The 17,482-nt window shown below is 40.8% G+C and overlaps 1 protein-coding gene across 3 annotated transcripts in view; it reads left to right on the top strand.

The window, feature by feature from the left end:
• CRADD (CARD and death domain containing adaptor protein) overlaps positions 1 to 17,482 on the top strand; it is a 35,802-nt gene that overhangs the window by 3,378 nt on the left and 14,942 nt on the right. The window lies entirely within an intron of this gene.

Consider the following 17,482-nt stretch of genomic DNA (forward strand, 5'->3'; position numbering starts at 1 on the left):
AGTAAAGTAAGGTAAGAAAGGCCCTAAGAGCTGTTTAAAGTAGAACAGTAGAATACTAAAGATAGCAAGCCAAAATCTTGTGCAAAAATGAGCTGGTATCATATTCTGCATGCCCAGATAGGGGAAGAGAAGATCTTTACATGCATTTGTGAGCATAAAGTAGAATGGCAGAGAAATTATTTGCATTAAAGACAAAATGCTGAAACTTAATGGCAGTCTCTGTAAATGAATGATAGCAAAGCTCTTTCTCCTGTAGTGGGTCTAACACTAATTTAGAAAATAGAAAAGAGGAGAGAGAGCAAAGTCATAGCAAGTGATTTCTTGAAACACAAGGGTTTGGGTAGCTAAACCTTAAATATCTTGACTCTGTATCTGATACATTCTGTGAGGAAAGTTAACTGTGTTTTATAGAGTAATTTACTGTTTGCTGAATCACTGGCTTCTCACACGGATAATTATGCAGTACAAAGCATAAAAGACCCCCCCCAATGAAAACAGAGAAAAGGTTAGCAAGATGACTGGACAAAAAGGGGTGAGAATGAGAGCCAGAAGTCACTTGGGAAGGGAGGAAATGAAGATCCAGATGAGCTGTCCACTGCAGTGAAGAAACAAGGGAATCTTAGAAAATGAGAGACCGAGGATGCTTTCAGATGCAGGAGGGATGACAATCCAGAAGAAAAAGTGTTTAAAACCAAAATAGGAAAACTTTAGGGAGGGGAGGAGATGCAAACCAAGAGATGAAAACCTGATGTCTTAGGAAATTACAAGGAAAGGAGTATAAAAAAGGAGCAGGAAGATCCGGGACAGAAGGAAAAAAGGGGTTTATGAGAGTAAACATAGACAAACTGAAGCCATCTGTATGACTGCATGTGAAATGAGGAGAGTTTTCTGGTGGTGATTTCATTGTATGCCCCTCATCATGAAAAAAACGGACAGGTTCAAAGCACAAGTATTAATCTATCACCTCTTGTAAATTCTCTTCGGTCTTTCCTCTTCACCAGCAGTTCCCACCAGAGACCGCCTTAGAGGTTCATTGAGGCCCAGGCCAAGTTTTTGAGGCCTGAACCATATTCACCAATAATTATGATTAATACTTATGAAGATTGTTGATTGTTTAAATCAGAATCTGTATCAGTTAATTAAATCTTTCATTTGCTTAAACTAAGAGGATATATCACATTTTGGTCTGAAAGAGATGAGAAAATAAGTCTAAATTTGAGGCCACCTTTGACATTGAGGCCAAAGGACCCTCCTCACCCCACCTTTGGATTGGCCTTGCCGCCTATTCTTCTGGAGACTCTCCTAATGTTTTCTATTTTGCTCTTCCTCTCATGGACAACAGTGGGTAGCCAGGCTTCCTGAAAGGGACTGGTGGGGCTGCCTAGCTCTCCCACTTCCCTCAGCTCTTGTTGAGACACCTAGGTCAGCTGGGTTGGTGTAGTGGTTAGGAGTGCAGACTTCTAATATGGCGAGCCAGGTTTGATTCCGCGCTCCCCCACATGCAACCAGCTGGGTGATCTTGGGCTCAACACAACACTGATAAAGCTGTTCTGACCAAGCAGTAATATCAGGGCTCTCTCAGCCTCACCTACCTCACAGGGTGTCTATTGTGGGGAAAGGAAAGGGAAGGAGATTGTAAGCCGCTTTGAGACACCTGGTAAATAAAAGTGACATATAAGAACCAACTCTTCTTCTTTTTCTAGGCATTTCCTGGCTAAATACATAGACTACTCCATAAACAAACACTGTAACCAAATGTGGATGGTTGCTCACTACAATGAGACTTTTGTTTTTATTTTGTCAACCAGCTGTTCAGGAAGGAACAGTAAAGCTATGTGCAGCTATGACCAATAGTAACAATGTACAGGTTGCAGGCTGTACCAATAGTAACAATGTACAGGTTTGCTGAGGCAATACCAGTAAACAACCAACCTGTTTCAATTAGTGTCATGTCTCAGTATATAAGAATATTCTTACTATTTTTGTTATCTTGATTCAGGGCCAGTTTTAACTTTTAGCTTGCTTTCATAAGAGTTCTGCCTTTGGTTCAGCTGGTAGAGGTTAGGTTCTGGTAATTTACAATGGGTGTATTGGGTGGATGTAAATCAGTCCCCAGCGATACTTCAAAGATGTTCTCAGCACTTCAAAGACTTCCTCAGACCCTGCTGGTTGTTTGGCAGGTGCAGGTCTGGCAGGGAACAGCTGGGGTAAGCTTTGCTTGTTGGCTTTGCCTATTCCATTTGCGGCTGGAAGCAACCCAGTTCCAACTAATGCCTTCAACTTTTCTTAGCATTGTTGACTAGTCCAGTAAGTCTTGTTCTATTTAATATGTTTGCCTCTCCACCGCTGTAGCCTCATGGGAGATAGCACTAATGCTCAGAACTATCTCTTACACAGGATTTTGTTTACTGTATTGATTACTTATTTATTTAGATTTTTATACCACCCTTCTATACAGCTCTGGGCGGTTTACATAGAACGCCATAGGGTAATTACATAGAAGATTGTATCAATATAACAATATAATGATCATAATATAACACATTAACCAGAACAATATTTTAACAGGAATAGTTATATTGACAAAATCCTTGGGTAGATCAGAATGTTTGGTCATGGGAGGGGGTGCCTGAGGGGGGGGGACCAGCAGATGTTTTTGGGTCGGTTTGCCTCAAGCAAATGACTGGTGGAGGAGCATCCTTTTGCAGGCTCTGTAGAATTGTGGGAGTTCAGGCATGGCCCTGATCTCTCCAGGGAGCTCGTATCACCAGGTGGGGGGCAGAACTGAGAAAGCTCTGGCCCTTGTTGAGGTCTGATGTACTTCTTTGGGGCCAGGGATCCACAGCCTGTTGGAGGTGGCAGAGCGTAAGGCTCTTTTGTGGGTATAGGCAAGAGGTGGTCTCTCAGGTACGCTGGGCCCAGACTGCATATTGCTTTTTTATGATTAACAATCCTTAATATTCAGTGCTGGAACACCACTGGATTATAGGTAGTATGACATTTTAAAATTATTTGCTTAAATCAATGTCACAATTGTATAGGAATGCTAAAGAATTCTCCTTTTGTCCAATTTCCAGGTATCTATGTCCTGAGTACAGCTTTTCCAGTAACACAGTGTTTGATTATTTGTTTGCTTTGGATGACCTTCCCAAGGCTATTTAGGCAATAGTTCTTCCTTTCTGGACTGTGGCATGCAATTTGTTAACTTAAATCATGGACAATGTAGCATGCAGTCATGTGTACGCTACTCCTGTAGTTAAAGTACTAGTGATGTTCCAGACAGGTAGCTCTTTTTGGTCTTTTAGAGCAAAACAAAAAAGAGAATGCTGTGGCACTTTAAAGTCAATGAAATGCAAATACCAGTGGCACGGTCACCTTTAAAAGAAAAGTACTTGAAATCTGAGCAGTGTTTCCTGCTGATTGTGGAGCCTTCTTCCAGCATAAGACTTCTGGTTCCAGAAGGTTCCACATGCAGGTGACTGGAGTGAGATGATATAACCCTGTATATATTTTGATCACTCTGTTAAGTGGAATATACTGTTCCTGTATCCCAGCTGTAGGTTCAGCAGCAGTCTCCTCTTCTTGGCCAATGTAGAAGGGATCCGGGCAGCTGTTCAGCCTACCACATACCCCCTTGACCTGTGTCTCTCATGGCTGGTGAAAGACGATGGTGAGGAGATCTGGATAGCTCTCCGGGAGATTATCAACTTTTCCCTAACTTTGGGGAGATTACCATAGAGGCTCAAGGAGGCTGTGGTTAGGCCATCTGAAAAAAATCAAATCTGGATTCATCTGAACCAGCCAACTACCACCCAGTTTCGCATTTGCCGTTTCTGGATAAAGTGGTTGAGCGGGCAGTTGCTGAACAGTTTCAGAACTTTCTGGATGAAACATCAGCTCTTGATTCACTCTAGTCTGACTTCTGTCTTGACCATGGGGTGGAGATGGCTCTGGTCGCCCTCATGGATGTTCTCTGGAGACACTTGGATCTAGGTGGATTGGTGTTACTACTTTTATTAGATCTAACAGCAGTATTCAACACAGTTGATTATGGGCTGCTTACTCAATGCCTAACTGACATAGGGATATGAAGTACAGCCTTAAAATGGCCACAAATACATTGCCATTGAACCTAGCAACACCATTTAGTCTGGCTAAAAGCTGTTCATTGACCTACCCTCAATGAATCCCTTTATAAAAACTATGTATATGAATGGAAGAATAAAACTTAATTGGCTATTTCAATTCCTTAATGTACTTTAGCATTAAATGAATTGTGGAGTCTGAGGGACACACACTGTTACTGAAACAGCTTCATGGTAAAGGACAGAACTGTCTCATGCTAGGGAATGTCCAGTGTTTTCTCTTTCCATTATTTCCCTGTAAAACAGGAACAGACTTGCTGTGTGGCATGTACAGCTGCAAGGAAATATTACATGTCAACGTTGTTCAACTGCAGAAAACATAGTGCTGCTGCTAATTGTGTTGTACACAGAATCTGACTGTATCTGCTGCAAGATTTCTCAAACTTGGTCCAAAGGCCTTTCTAGAGGACATGCACACCTCTTGATTTTTTGTTTCTTGTAGTGTTCTGTTGGCCTTATGGCTGATCCAGCCTTGGTTACATAAGTAAAGGAAAGCTGCTGTGCTGGCCACATGCTCTGTCTTTTGCTGTCTGGGGAAAATAGTGGACATTTGAGAAGGATACATATAAATTTGACCTGGGCCCGTGGCTACTTGAGCCCCCAGGTGAGATTGCAATCCTTGTAAATGAGTCAGGCCAACAAGAACAAAGAGGGGAAATAAAAGGAAGTTCTAGTGAAGACGGCAGGGATTAAATATGCTGGACGCCCACCTTTTGGTAGGTGTTCCAGTTGGAAGGAGCCTTCCAAGTTGACATAATAGCAATGTCCGCCACAACAGGGCTCCCAATGGGGGAGATAGCCCAAACCAAGCCCTGCCTCAGCAAGAATGAGCTGATACAGCACCCAAAGGCCAAGAAGAAAATGGCCAATAAAGAGACAAAGCAGAAGGAACAGAGTGACAAAATGCCGGCCTAATCTGCATCCAAGGGCATGGCCCACACAAGTTCCACATGGGGCTGTAACTTACAGATTTTCTAGCCATTTGAAGGCAGGTAATCGTTTGATGTCACAGTAAGAGTGGCAGGTTGGATTCATACAAAATGTGCCTCTGAAGAGAAGCTGATCTATGATTTTCATGGAGAGGGAGTTAAGTTGCAAGTTATGGAAAATTCCAGAAACTACAAATTTGAAGAGTAATACTATTTATGGAGACTTTCTTGGGGTTCAGGCAGGACAAAGAAAGGGGAGTTAAGCATAGTTCCTTATGAAATCATCCTGCTTTCTCCAGGTCTTCACATGCTTGTCTTCATTTTGGGCTCAAAGACAATGAAACCAAATTTAGGCAGAGATACCTGTCTTTAATACATATTGATTTTGTGAGGCAAACATCATCCGGGCAAAGATTATTGCATATGTTTGAAATTTCCTAGACAAGCTGGGAGGGTTGGAGGTGGAGACTCCAAAGATGAACATCATCCCTGGTGGGGCTGTGGCAAAGCCTTTCATCGCCTACCACAATGAACTGGACGTGAGGATTGTACCAGAGCTCTATCACAAGAAGCTGGTGGTTGGAGGAATGGATAAGGGTTATGAAATTCCACTTCTGGAATGAAGGCATTGATTTAACTGACAACTCAGAGTTCACTACTTGGGAAATTTACATGGCTTATGCAGATTAACATGAGTTGGTAGAGGCCCCTTCTCTCCCATTCCGAGGCCTCTGAGGGGCAGAACCCAACATCAGGAATGCAATGGCAGTCCCCACCCTCCGGGGGGCAGATGGGGTGCAACAAAACTTAAAAGCCAATGTGCAGACAAAAGAAAGAAACACGGAATAGTGGTATAGATTTAATATTGTTACTAGTGTTCCCCCTTGTTAAGGTTGTGTGAGCTATTGTTGTTTGAGAGTTACAGATAGGGAGTGCTTCGCTTAAAATAGACTATTGCAAGAGGAGGAGAGAATTTGTCACTTATCAGCATTGCTGGCATCATCTAGATATCTGTAATTTATGGAAGGATGTTCCACACAGAGTTTACTATGCACTGGTAACACTGGGTAGTTTGGAGGAGAATGCGAATCCACCTCATCTGTGACAAAAGTATTACTTCTTGTGTTTGATGGTGATGCAATATCCCTGAAGTGCTTTCTTAGGGCAAATTATTAGATTCCCTGCCACAGTGATGTGTATAGTTGTACAAATAACAAAACACGGTGGCGGCCCAGGGAGGGAAATTGATGGATATGTAAATCTTGATTTCAATTCACCAGTCCCCCTCCCCCCAGCCACACATGAGTGTTTTCATTGCAACATTATTATTTTTTTAAGAGGGCCAGCTTAAATGAGAAGAAAAGAAACTTCCTAAAACGTTACAGGATTTTTATTTGTCCAACACATATCAAGTTTATACATATCAAGTTTGTAAGTCTTTTTGTAAGATATATATTATGTTCATGTAGCAACAGAAACGAAATGCATTTTTCTCTTCAGAAACCAGGTAAAAATAAAAAATATCCTGAAAAATCTTGTTTTATGCTCTCCTCCTGTTTTCTCTGTAACTACTGCTCCATGTCAGATGGAGTAGAGTTGTTCACCTGCAGGTGAAGCCTGGAGATTTCCTGATGATCTCCAGATTACATTACTCATTTCCCCTGAAGAAAATAGCTCTGCTGGACTGTGGCAGTCCCTGAGCTGGCCACCCTGTGAGCCATTTTAATATCCTTTTGGATCCCAAGTGACTACACTTACCCTGTAAATGTAAAAACTACTGTGCCCCGTGTGAACAACTTAACAATAGGATTACTTCCCGAGAGAGTAATTATTGTGAATACAAGCAAACCTGCCAAAAGGCATATTAGGCTGAATGCCTCTGTATATTATTTATGATTCTTAGGAAATGTTGTATATGTTGGCAGGAAAAACCAGTTCTTTCTAAGAACACCAAGCTGTTGCCCTGTGTGATTCCTTGAAATGGAAAATGTATGCTGTAGACGAGAACTGCATTTTGCTATGGAATATTCTCCTACTTTATCCCCCCCCCCCCCCTCAGTGTTTTACACCTGATTCCAAAGCATATTTATGTGGAACTGATGCCTGGTTCTTGGAAATTGCAGCCAGAGCAAAACCTCTCCGGTTTGTACCACTTCAGAATACAGATGGGGCCTCCCCTGTATGAATGTTTCAGCATGCAAAAAAAATTATTATTTTTTAATCCCTAAATAGGACAAATGTTCCAGGACCTTGCCTTTTCTTCAACTTGCAGTTTTTCTGTGGATTGTGTATCTGCTTGTGTTGATGGTGGAACATTCTAGCAATAATGAGCTCCTCCCTGCAGCTTGGGCACAGGGTGACAACCACTCTGCTAGCTATTTCTGAGAACTGTGGGTCGTCTCGGTTTTTCATATATGAATATATTCTTCCGATAGTTGTGCTCCATCATTTATTAGTTGTTCATCTGAAAGCGTTTATCTTCAAATGTTAACTTTTCACGGGAAGTAAGATCTATCTGTTAAGCATCTGTAAGACTTTAATTTACACATTAAAACTAGATTTGCCTCTCATTTTATAGCTTATTCTATTGGAAGGAGGAAGAGATTGTGATTGGAAGAGTTATCAGAGGAGGCTAGAATTATGTTGTTTTTTAATAGGGCATGATTCAGTCAAAGATTTTAAGTTTCCAGTGAGCAAATTAAATATCCATTATAGAAAACTTTAAGATAGTAGTAGCTACTCTTTAAATTGCAGCTTTGTTTTGTCCCATAATTTCAGTTTATTGACAGACATTGCTTGTTGGAAGAGGGCATTTCTCAAACACAAAAAAGCTGTTTTATTGACCAGTAGACTCCTGTCTTCTGTGATCGATTGCTGGGGGAAGCTTTTATTCCTCCCTTTCCATGACTGGGCTCCTGTTTATTCCTAGGTCCTTGACCCGAGTATTCTAGTAAGGCAGTGGACAGATTGACTCAGTTGTCCTTGCATGCTGTTATAAAGTAGCAGGTGATGCACAGAGACATCCTCCCCCACTGTTTACGCATACATGTAAATTGTTCTAATGCTATTTTATCCAATTGAGGGCCATTAAGTGGTCTTGCATTTGTGCTATACTGGTAATGCCTTTTGTATTACCTTGGAATAGACATTTTCATTTCTAAGCAGATTGCCATAATAGAATTATATTCTAGGATTTTTGCCTTTTAATTGAGAGGAGTTGTATGTTGTAAACAGAGAAAATGTTTCTTGGGGGACATTGAAAGGTTTCATGAAGCATTTGTTCTAGCACTATGCCTAACTAGCAGGAACTCATCACTCATTGAAAACTGTAGGTGTTATATCTGAATAATGTCAAGTATTAAGTGATTTGTCTGTTGGACCTTAACTGTGCTTTCGAGTTAGAAATAAAGGTTCATATTAAAGACCCCCTTCAAGGATTGTTGCCTTGTTGTGGCAAAGGGGCTTGCATAGCTCAGTGAAGCTATGAGCTATGCCGTACAGGGCCACCCAAGATGGGACAGGTCATAGCAGAGAGCTCTGACAAAAGGTGATCCACTATAGAAGAAAATGGCAAACCAGTGCAGTATCTTTGCCATGAAAACTCTATGGACAGTACCAAAAGGCAAAACAATATGAGCCCCTCAGGTTTTGCCAGTACACAAGCCTTTTGAGAATATCCCAGGTCCCTTTTCTATGACAAAATCTTGGTAAGTCTGAACCTGCTTCCTTAATTTATTTGAACCTGCTTCCTTAATTTATATGATATTCTGGCGATATACATTGATTTTCCTTAGCTAGGAAATTTAGTTTGGACAAAGAATCTGTGGTCAGTGCAATGCTCAGTGACTAATAGGCTTGCCCTGCAAGCGAATTCACAAAAGTTGCTAGCTGACAAAAATTCTTCTGTCGTCCATTGGCTTAAAAAAGGAGCACATGTTTCACTTGTACGTGGGGGTGAGGGTTGAATAGTGAGTGTATTTGTAATTTGTTCTTCAGTGGAGTCTAGTGGAGGCAGAGGAGAATAACTCTATAGTCATATCAAAGCTTCACCGCATGATCACCTGGAAGTTAAGGACAGTGCAATGCTTTAATGTCCATTATTATCAATGGGATTAGGAGGGTTTAACTCAGCATCCGATTGCCATGTTATTCTACAAAGGGAGCAATCCAAAACAGGTCTGCTCAAAAGCAATCCCTCCGTATTCTGTGGGGCTTTACTTCCAGGAAAGTATTCTTAGGCTCATAACCAAAGTTTTTCCGGAAAGTGGCTATTTAAAAGTTCAGAATAGCCAGCTACAACTACCAGACAACTACCAGACAACGACCGCACAGCCTAGAAAACCCACAACAACCAGTTGATTCTGGCAGTGAAAGCCTTTGACAACGCATCAGTATTTGTAAACAGCCAGTAGCTAGGAGTTAAATGTGCTTTCTTCTACTACCTTCAAAATTTTTGCAAAGTCAAGTAGGAAGGATCTAATGTTGCCTATGAGCAAAGGGGAGGAGTAGAGGGTGGTGGTGTTTATAGTAGAGTAAGTTTGATGAAGGGGTGGACAGGTCAGTTTGACCAAAACATCTCATGATACAAAGACACACACAGTGTGCCATAGTCAGCCCTGACCCCTGATCTGGGTGACTTCCATGGATCATTGGTGACGTAGAGACACTATTATGACTCGTTGGATTCAGTGAACATTGGCCAAAGCCTTCAGTCTGGTATTTGGATAGTGCTGGTGAGTTCCACAGAAATACAAATGGGGTTAATGTATTCGTCTAACAACACTAACACAACCTTTTAATCAAATCATTTGTTAAGTGTTCACTTCTGTCTTTTCTACATTGGGCATTTCTCTCAGAACAACCTATGTACCTTGTAACTTTCCCATAAAATCCTTCTTTCCTGAACTGGCATGCTCCTAATTTTTGCCCAAATAGTTGTACAGGAGATAATAAATACATGCCAAAATCTAATTTGATTTCCATCTTACACTACTCTGTGGCCCTTGAAGGAAGAGAACTACAGTTAATTGCTGCCAGAGAGCTTGTTTTTTGTTCTCTCCCTTCACTGGGTTTGTCCAGAAGACTGTTGAATATGCCGTACAGAGAGAGTGAATGCTCTTTTCCAGGGGAAAAAACATTAAATTCACAGCCATTATCCTCTACAACAGTTTGAGAAGCAGCAGGTAAAACCGAAAGCTTTTGACAAATAATATGTAAAGCTCAGGAAAGGCCTTAAATTTTTTAATCCTTTGATTGTTAATTCTTCAGACAGTTTGACGTGCTCTGAAGAACTTCCTGCCTACAGATGCTACTAATATTTAACCTTTTAGGAACATCAAGAGTGCTAAGTCCAATACTGTCTGGGGTTTCCTTCATGGAACTGAATGTTTTGCTTCACAGGAGCCAGTATGTATTTCCAGCTATTTTTGAATTGCCTGTTGGCTCCTGTCCATCAGCTGCTGCTGCTGCTGTTATTTATGCTACTGAGTGAAGGTTTGTTCTTGCTCTTAGCAAGAAAATAATACATTCTGAGGGCAATCCTAAGCAAGTCTACTGAGAATTCTGCTACGGTCTATTCAGTAGAGCTTACTCCAAGGAAAATGCTCTCATGATTGCACCATTTAATATCTTGGGAAGTCAGTCCAAGATACTTTGCTGTCCCAAGTGGCTGCACTACCCAGTCTGAGTGAGGGCTCCCAAGATTCCTTCTGAATGCCACTTTTTAATGTCCTAAATGTGTTAACTGCTCAAAGTGATTATTATTTATTTAAGAATCTATCTATCATATGGCATGTGTAGTGAGGCCAGGATATCTGAGGATTGTCTGGCAGCCAGGCAAGGGATGGTTGGAGGTGGTTGGCCATTTCCTGGCTTCACATCATGACTCCTAGTGTTCTTGGGAGGAACTACCACCCAAATCCTTGGAGGTCTGATATCCAGATATTAACTACTGTCAGCCCTGCTTAGCTCCTGAGATCTGACGGGCTTGGGCTTACTTGGGCTATCCTGCTCAGGGCTATGGAGTTTCTGAAGAAGGTATATGAAGCCACTAGTGAAAGAATATGAAAACAGGAAATAAGCCATGTTTAGACTGAAATACATTTCTATATGCCCTAACCTTGTCTTCTCAATAGCTTTAATGCTTGGGCATGTTGGTACCTTATCTCTAAAAGGTAATGTTCTTCATTACAAAATAGGTGCTCGTGTTATATATGCAAATTTTTGGCTCTAAAGTATATGCAAGTCCCATCCATGCATTCGCTGAATGCATGAAGAGAAGGAATGAACACAAGCATTCTAGTGCCAGTCTCCTCATAATCACCGGGTTGTGAACATGGCACCTACATGTGGTGAAAGAGTTTATGCATATGTTCTCTTCCCATGATCAAGAGCCTCTTGAAAGTGGTGGAACCCAATCGCAGGGAGGAAGCATTTGCCCAGTCACTTTTTTCCTCTCTGTGTACATCTGTGCTCTTGAACCAGTGATTATGTAGAAATGAGGCCAGCACATTCATGCCTCCTTTCTGTATGTTCAGTCAGGATGCAGTGGCATTGTGTGTTGAGGGCTTCAAGTACCACTGATGGCCAACAGGAAAATCTACAAATGAGTCAAGCAATCCTTTTTAAAGTCTACCCAAAATATCATAGAATAGTATGCAGGCTATTGAATTCTCCAGAGTTCTTCATCAGGCTGCAAGCATCCTGGGCTCAAGGGATACTCAGTCCTGGTCTCCCATTTTCCACTGCTGCAGCCAGCAAGAGAAAAATAGAGATTCGTTGTCAGATGATGGTATGATAACACTTCTGAGGAAAACCTGGGCATGATGCCAGTCCTCTTTAGGAATCTCCAGTTTCTGGCAACTCCTAGAGATGCATGATATCAATTCCAGGGTATCCCCAAAAGTGATGGCATCCCAATGCTCCTCACCATGTCTTCACTGTACTCCTGGTCTTCTACTAGTTGCAGCCCTAACAGAAATCGTGAGTGTTTCAAGCCATTATTTTAAAGCCTTTGGTATTTTGTGCCAACTGTGCTGTACAATTGATTAAATTAGGTAGTTCTGGATGGCACTACCACTGGTGTCAGCTTTCACTATTAGCCTTATGGGAAGAACAAGAAAAATTGCAACCTCCCTTTGAAAATATAAGAACAAGTAGTCCATTAAATCATAGAATCATAGAGTTGGAAGGGGCCATGCAGGCCATCTAGTCCAACCCCTTGCTCAACGCAGGAAAAGCCTAAAGCATCCAAGAAAAGTGTGTATCCAACCTTTGCTTGAAGACTGCCAGTCTGGCTTTCTCACACTCACAAAAGAATGAAATGTGGTGATTATGTTAACTTAGGTGAAGCAGTAGAAAAAAGTCAGTGGAAGGCAGGCTGAGTAATAATGTCTTGTCTCTGAACAGCCAAAAAGCCCTTGAATACTGTCTGTGGAATTAAGTTTTAAGTCTGAGAAATACCCTCTTTATCTGAGTCCAGTCAAGTGCTTTGTGAAATAGCTCAGAAGTCAAGCCTCAGTAACAGTCTCTAAATGTTTCTAGGAAAGTATAATCAGAACCATTCCATACTGATTCATTCAGCTGCTCTGCCATGAAATATTTAAACTCTGCTTGTTTTGAAATGAACAGAGCCTTGTAAGCTTGTGGCATTGTTTCATTTTAATAGCAGCTCTGACTCCAGCATGAAGTATTGTGTTGTTCTGGTGGGCAAAATTAGAAACTCTTATAAACCCAGAACCATCCCCCACCCCCCAGAACTCTGTATTTCTTTGCATAATCAGTGCTGTCTGTGTTGCTATTTCCCCCTTTTTATTATAAAAAAGCGCGTATTGTAATATTTAACTCAAAAAAGTTTTAAAAGCATCAAGCAATTTTTAGAAAACTGCTTCAGTAATATTTGAAATGGACATGCCCCAGAGGTCAAATGGCAGAGAGCCACTTTTAGAGGCTCCCCAAACTTCAAAATTTCCTCTTCTTTGGCCTTCATGATTATATATTGAAGCCCATCCACCAGCACCAGTCCTCTACTGAAGCATGTCAGTTCTGTTATTAGACTCCTGAGGGGATGAAATACATTCATTTGCATGCTGCTTTAGAAAAACGTGTTCCAGCTTTTTGTATCTCATACACTTTTTATCAGCTTTCGGAACTGTAAATTAATTTATTACCACTTTCTTACAAGTGATGGTTTTCAGAGCGGACTTCTGAGAAACAGATTTTATTTTTTGTCTCTCGTTTGTTTCTGAATCAGTTTATTGGGCACGGACTGCTCTCTCAAGGAGGTGTGTGTAGCAAGCTACATAACCAGGGCTAAAAAAAATGGGTGGGTGAAAAACATTAAAAAAATTACTTTTACTCAGCAGAACTGGAATGCAGTAGGTTGAATGGCTGCATGAAATATTTTATTTTTAAATAATCCTCTGACTTCTTTCGTGGCATATTCATGAAAGAGCTGTTAGTACCTGAGTCTTCTGGAAACCCTTGTGTCACACACAAAAAATAATGGTTTTGTTGTCACAGCTGGTAGGATTGTTTTTGCTTATTACTGCTGTTATTATTGCTGTTGTTATTCATGATATAAACTGTTATCGGTCTTGGCACACTTTGGTTTCTACAGCTAAAATGTTTGAGAGAGCTTTTATTCTGCATGTCAAATTCGGATTACTTCCAAAAGATATACAAAGAAAAATAATGACTTTCATCTAATCCTCTTGGAACATTATATATATTCACTAGGGATATCTAATTAAAATAGCTAATTATAAGAAATTACAGTGTTGTCTCTGATAATATAACTAATTCTAATATTAAAACTAAAATTGCATCTCTGCTTAATTCTGGTAGAATTAAGTAGATATTTGAAAGGATTTAAAAAAAATCATTCTAGTACAAACTAAGGATGCTGTCACTAGTCTTGCACTGTCTCTTCAAGCATAAATAGATAAGTGGTACACAAAGAAATTTGCAACAATGTTTACATATGCCAGCATTTAGTCAAGCCTTTTCTTTTCTTTTTTTTGACTTTTAAACAATATATATACTTTTATTTTTTCAGGCACACACATTAACACTCAGAGAGAGATATTCATTCATTCATTCATTCATTCATTCATTCAATTATTAGCCTGCCTCTTTCAAAAGACTCACGGCAGGTTACATCAGACATAAAACCCAGTAAAAAGCCCTCTACCAACAAGATGGCTAAAGTAAAAACTGTCTTTCTTCCCACAGCCAATCCCTGAGGTAGGTTGCCAGATGGTACAGCACATTCGGGGGGGGGGGGGGGGTAGATGTTAGTACTGGCCTCAGCCTGGCAGAAAAGCTCCATTTTATAGGCCCTGTGGAATTTTTACAGCTCTGTCAGGGCCCTCAGCTCTCCAGACAGCTCATTTCACTAGGTCAGGGCCAGGACTGAAAAGGCCCTGACCCAGGTCGAGGCCAAGCGTATTTCTCTTTAGCCAAGTTTAGCTCTGGTTTTTGTAGCTTGCTACACACACCTCCTTGAGAGAGCAGTGTGTGCCCAATAAAATGATCAGGAACAAACAAAACCCAAAAAAGTAAAATCTGTTTCTTAGAAGTCTGCTCTGAAAACCATCACTTGTAAGAAAGTGGTAATATATAAACATATATGTTCATGCATGTGTGCATGTTATTTTGTATTGGGTTTTAGATGTGGTTAAGCAAGAGCAAATGTATGACTAGCACCAAAGTATTTTAAAGGATTAGGAATGTATCATTTTAAATTAGGAAAGCAATACTAATTTTATAGTGCAATTCTAAACAGAATTACACTGCTGTATTCAATGTGGTTAGGGTGGCATCATTAATCACCTTGAAGTGCAATATGGGAGAACGTTTTGCCAGTAGTGCTCGTTCAGTAGTGCTCTTTAGGGTTGTTTAGTTAGCTACCAACTGTTTAAGTAGCTGCACCTTAAAAGCCCGAAAAAAGGGCTGTGAAACTATGCAGGCTTACTGGGAAGTAAATCTCTTTGAATACAGCAGAATGTAAACATGTACAGGGTTAGGTTGTTCTATTTATTAATGGAAGTGTTTGAGAAATTTGTGTGAAAAGCACAAACATGGCGTCACAATAGACACAATTCTGTTAAAGTACAATCAGTATTTGTGTAAATATTTGCAGCTATCACAAAACTACTCCTTGTTATGAAGAGTTAAGTATGAAGCTCTCAAGTTCAAGGGGCAGAAGTTGCCTTAATGAAGAATAGCTTCAAAGGTTTTTCTCCAACGATTAAGTTCCAGGAAAGGTGCTGTGTCCCCACTAAGAATTGCTGCTTTTCTTTTTCTAAGAAGTCTTGATGTCATCAGGAATGTTGCCAAAGCTTCTCCATTTGAAAGTTACATGGATGATATGGCTACAATCCAGAATCTATGACTCCTCAATTTTTGGTTCTGGTTGCTGTCTTTCTTATTTTTCTCCTCTTCCCTTTTTTCCTGGTTTCAGGCTTTTAAAGCGGTTGTTGAAACGCATAATGAACATTGAAATTAATACCATCTGCTAGTTTTTCTCTACTTACAGATGGAGGCTTTGTGAAATATTGGGTACACTTGCAAATCAAACAGGTAGTAATAATACCCATGAGGATTCTAGATATCCCAAAGAGCAAGACTACTGTAGGTAACACCATCCAGAATTGTAATTCTTGCACAGGTACCATGCCAGGTAGAACTCCTGCAAGGGGAGGACATGGCATTTAAGCAAGCCATATATGTACTAACTGCAGCTGTGTACTGTGAACTAGCCCATAGATAATTGTAGTCTTGAGAATGTTAAAATGCAGCAAGTCTGTTTTAAGAGCATAGTTGCAAGATTATACTCATATGCTTGGAATCTTGAAAAACTTCAATACTTTAGGTTTAGGAAGTGAGATTTTGAATGATACGCAAAATATGCCCACTTCATATTATGGAAAAATACAACTGAGTTTTTGGGCAATGTGTCTCTTTTCCCCACCCTGCTACACTCATGCCTAATGACCCCAAATTAGATTGCTGCTCTTTCAGCTGCTGCTTTATTTTACTTAAAATTTTATTCTTACCCTTAAAAAGAAAAAGTTGATGCTTAACTTGAAACAGCTATATAGTTGCAATGTGACATTTAAGTGGAACAAGAGAAGCAGTCATAGCTTAAACAGCCAAACAATACCCAAAAATGAGAATAAAGGCTGCAGTCTTAAGAACACTTTCCTAAGAGTAAGCCCCCTTGACAAAAATAGAATTTACTTTTGAGTAGACCTGCTTAGGCTTGCTCCTGTACTGCAGAAGTGTTGCTGTTGTCAAATTTGCCCAAATGGTCATTAAAAGGTTATCTTTAGGAATCTTCTAAAACACTCAGTGGAAGGATCTCAAAATACAGCCCAGATGGAGGTATTCCAGAGCTGCAGTACTACCATTTATATGTAGGAATGTACTACCAGTACTACTGCCCTGAGCCTTCGGGGGAGGGCGGTATATAAATATAAATAAATAAAAATATTGTTGCCAGCCTACAGGTGGTACCTGGAGTTCTCCTGGAATTAAAACTGACCTCTCAACTACAGGGATCCGTTCCCCTGGAGAAAATTGCAGCTTTGGAGGTTATAAAGGTAAAGGTATCCCCTGTGCGAGCACCGGGTCATTTCTGACCCTTGGGGTGATGCCCTCTAGAGTTTTCATGGCAAACTCAATACAGGGTGGTTTGCCAGTGCCTTCCCCCGTCATTACCGTTTACCCCCCAGCAAGCATTTTACCAACCTCGGAAGGATGGAAGGCTGAGTCAACCTTGAGCCAGCTGCTGGGATTGAACTCTCAGCCTCATGGGCAAAGCTTTCAGACTGCATGTCTGCTGCCTTACCACTCTGCGCCACAAGAGGCTCATACAATGGAGGGTATACTCTATAATTACACTATAGTTCCACCCCAAACTCTATCCCCTAGGTTTTACCTCCAAATTTCTGGGAACATTCCAACCTCAAGAAGGCCGTCATGTGTGCTTTCCTTCTAGACCTTTGATGGCACCAGGACAAATAGGTATGTTGGTGCTGGAGAAGATATTATGTGGAACACCTACACTGCTGCTGTACTTAGACGCAAGCCCTGCTGATTTCCATGTTTAAGAGTGGCCAGTCTCAGTTGTTAAATACTGGATGGAGTGATCTTCATAATTTCCCCCCGAGACTGTAGTATTGGGTAAAAGTGATTTTTAAGGGACCATCATAGTTGTTAATTTTATTTAAAAAATTCTTTTGCAGCAGCCAGTCCTGTAGTGTAATTCAATCTGTTCAATAGTGAGACTTTTTCCAAGAAGTCAGGAAACAGTAAAGGGCAGGGCTTTCAAAGCTCTCCTGTCTGGTTTGCAAAAGCCTTGTGTTAATTTAATGCTTCTAAGGAACCCTCCCCCGCCCCCACCCC

The sequence above is a fragment of the Paroedura picta genome, chromosome 5 (genome assembly GCF_049243985.1).
Source record: "Paroedura picta isolate Pp20150507F chromosome 5, Ppicta_v3.0, whole genome shotgun sequence".
Taxonomy (NCBI): Eukaryota; Metazoa; Chordata; class Lepidosauria; order Squamata; family Gekkonidae; genus Paroedura; species Paroedura picta.